Raw genomic sequence first — 3,936 nt, forward strand, 5'->3', positions numbered from 1 at the left:
CTCCTTGAGGGCAGGAATTGTTTTTAGTTTTTGTTTTGTATCCTAAGTGCTTAACATGGCGTTTATCTTATGTTGCTGTTCAGTCATTTTTCAGTCATGTAAAACTCTACATTGGAGATGGGGGCAGCTAGGTGGCGCAGTGGGTAGAGCACTGGCCCTGAATTCAGGAGGAACTGAGTTCAAATCCGGGTCAGACACATAACACTTACTAGCTGTGTGACCCTGGGCAAGTCACTTAATCCCATTGCCTAGCCAAAAAAAAGACCAAAAAAACCCTCTATGTTGGCCCCATTTGGGGTTTTCTTGTCAAAGACTTTAGTGGTTTGCCATTTGCTTCTCTAGCTTATTTTATAGTTGAGGAAAGTGATACAAATAGGATGAAGTGACTTGCCCAGGGTCACCCAGCTAGGAAGTATTTGAGGCTGGATTTGAACTCATGAAGCTGAGTCTTCCTCATTCCAAGCCTGGTACTATATCCACTGTGCCACATCTTGGCCTAAAATAAATATTTACTAAATAAATATTGAGGCAGAGTCCATAGAGGTCCAATTGGTGTCAGGAAGGCCTGAGTTAGAATCCCACCTCAGATTCTTCCTGGTTGTGTGACCCTGAGCAAATCACTCGACTTCTGTTTGCCTCAGTTTCCTCATCCATAAAATGGAGCTAATCATAACTCTTATCTCCCAAGCTAGTTGGGAAGAACAAATGAGATAATATTTGTAAAGTGATTTTGCAAACCTTGAAGTGTCTTATAAATGTTAGTGAAGATAATGATGATCTTTGGGGCTCTGAGGACATCTCCATTCCTGACTGTGTCTCAGTTTGCTGATGCTGTTTCTTGGAAATTCAGCCTCTCACACCAACTCTGCATTCCTTTCTTGGATGTCCCACATCATTCCTCTGTCCATCTAGATTGTAGGTGGGGCAGCATTCCTCTGTCCCCTCTCCTGCTAGCTGTTGGTAATGTCCTTGCGTCAAATGATGAGGACCTCTGGTCCCTTAGCCAGTCGAATGTTGTCTGCCATTCTGTCTCCCAGCAGGTTTTCTGTAGGTTCCTGCCCTTGAGTTTGAATGATTAGAGGTGGTCTCTTGCCTGGTTTCTGTGGCCCACACATGGGAAGCTGTCCTGGAGCTAGGCTATGCTGAGTTTTCCCAAGTTAGATCATTCTTAGCAGCTTGTAAATCATTCATAAACTGGTTTACTCTGTCCAGCAACTGATCAAAACTTGGCTTCTGTTGCTTCCCAGGACTAACAAGGCATGCCTTCTTTTTAGGAGTTTACCATATACTTGCCCACTTATTTCAGTCAAACTACATTCACTTCTTCAGGTTTTATTCCTCCTCTTTCAATCAGGCCCTGAATTGACTATCCCAATTCCAAACTCCCAAGGGCTTTCCTTTGCAAATGGTTAGGTTCTAGCAGCAGCTAGATGGCTCAGTGGATAGAACCCTGGGCTTGGAATCAGGAAGGCTTATGTTCACGTGTTCAAATCTGGCCTCAGACACTTATTAGCTGTGTGAGCCTGGGCAAGTCACTTCACCTTGTTTGCCTCAGTTTCTTCGTCTGTAAAATGAGCTAGAGAAGGAAACCACTTCAGTATCTTTGCCAAGAAAACCCTACATAGGGTCACAAAGAGTTGGATATAACTGAACAACAAAACTGCTCATCATGGTCTCTCTCTAATACCAAATTGCTTTTATAGTGTCTGTAAGCATTCTTACCATATGACTTCTAGCCTATGGCTTCATGGTGATATAGTGCCATATGCTATGAAGTGAAGTGTAGGGGTCTCTCTATGGATTTCTGTAGTTTCTCCTGGTTCTTCAGATGATTTTTTTCTTCCATGTCATTCCTGACCTTCTATCTCTAATTATTCTCGCATTGATTAATAGCATTTTAACCCAATGCAGTATTCTCTCATCCTCTGTAAGAGGTCTAGTATTCAGTTTCCAAGTACATTCTGAAACTCTTGTCTTGCTAGGAATTTTAGAAGGATCCACATTCTCAGGGTAGTTACAAAAAAAGAGATGCTATTTTGTTGTTTTCCTCATATTGGTTAGTGAATTTTTTCCCCCATCTCCCTAAAGTGTCAATAGCATCTCACAAAATGCTCTCAATATCTTCCTCCTGTGGCAGACCTTTGACATGGAGTCCTCTGTGCAGTCCTGGCTGCATTGATAGGCACAGCCCTCTCTTGGGACACATGTCCTTGTTCAGTTGTGTCCGACTCTTCATGACTCTGTAGACCTTACTGTCCATGGGGTTTTCTTGGCAAAGACACTGGAGTGGTTTGCCCTTCCCTTTTCCAGTGGATAAAGGCAAACAGAGGTTAAGTGACTTGCCCAAGGTCACATAGCCAGTAAATGTCTGAGGCTGGATTTGAACTCAGGTCTTCCCGACGCCAGGCTCAGCCCTCTATTCACTGAACTACCTAGCTATCAACTCTTAGGATTTTATCGTTCATGTCAGCCTCCATACTTACAATGGTTGTAGTAATGCCACACATACCAGTACTTAAACGTTTGGCTGTACAAAAGTTATGTCAAAGGAACTCGTCTGACTTGCAACTTGGAACTGACTGCCCTATTACAGTCTAGAACAAAAGAAAAAAATGCTGAATTTTTTTTCTAGTTGATCTCGGCAAAACTAGCACGTCCAAGAATCTGGGTGGTGAATCTGGCTTTTCTGAAGGCTAAAGGGGGCACACCCTTAGAAGTCTATGAATAGCATTGGGATGACATTATCTTGTACTGAGAGTCTCATTTAGGGCACACCTATGAGGAGACTTAGCTTGCTTTCAAGTTGATTGACAGTGAGTACCTAGTCATCTTAAGTTACTCACTTGAGGAAAATGTTGGATACCCATTGGCCACTGTACCTAATGGTAACTAAAACTTTGTTTTCATCACAACTCCTTATATTTAACTTAGAAACAATTATACTAGCCAGCATTTATAGATTGCTTTAAGCTTTGGAAAGCAATTGACATATAGTCTATCTATTGGTCCTTATTGTAACCCTAGCAAGTAGATGCTGTTATTACCCTTATTTTACAGTTGAGAAACTGAAGCAGATAGAAGTTAAGTGACTTGCCCAGGGTCACAAAGCTAGTAAGTGTTTGAGGTGGGATTCGACTTCAGGTCTTCCTGACTCCAAGTCCAGCATTCTATTCACTTTATACTGATTTTGTTATCATTCAGTTGTTTTAGTCACGTTCAACTCTTCACCACCCCTTGTGGGGTTTTTTCCTTGGCAAAGATACTAGTTTGTCATTTCCTTCTCCAGATTATTTTACAGATAAGGAAACTGAGGTAAACAGGATTAAGTGACTTGCCCAGGGTCACACATCTAGAAGTGTCTAAGGCCAGATTTGAATTCAGGAAGATGTCTTCCTGATTCCAGGCCCAGCACGCAATCCGCTGCACCACCTGGCTGCCCATCTTCATAGTAATAATGAGACAACAGATGAATTCGTGATAATAACTGACATTTCTATAACTCTTAGGGAGCTAAGTGGTGCAGTGGATAGAGTGCTGGAGTCTAGGAAGTCAGGAAGACCTGAGATCAAATCCTGTCTTAGACACTTCCTAGCAGTATGACCCTGGGTGAGTCATTTAATCTCTGTTTGCCTCAGTTTCCTCAATGGGGTTAAGAATGACTCCATAGGGTGGTTGTGAGGATCAAATGTGGTAACGTTTGTAAAGCACTTTGCAAACTTATAGCGTAATAGAATAATATATGATATGATTACAATAATATGTAAATATTATTGTTATTGTTATTTTTAGTGATTCATGGAGGCAGTGTGATGGAGTATTTCTCTGGGAGTCAAGAAGCCTGGTTCCTAATTCTCCTTCTGTTATTAACTCAATGGGTGACTTTGGGCAAATAAGTTACCTTTTCCTCTAGACCTCAGTTGTTTTACCTGTAAGATG

Source organism: Phascolarctos cinereus, unplaced genomic scaffold (assembly GCF_003287225.1).
Source record: "Phascolarctos cinereus isolate Bilbo 61053 unplaced genomic scaffold, phaCin_HiC Scaffold_5;HRSCAF=322, whole genome shotgun sequence".
NCBI lineage: Eukaryota > Metazoa > Chordata > Mammalia > Diprotodontia > Phascolarctidae > Phascolarctos > Phascolarctos cinereus.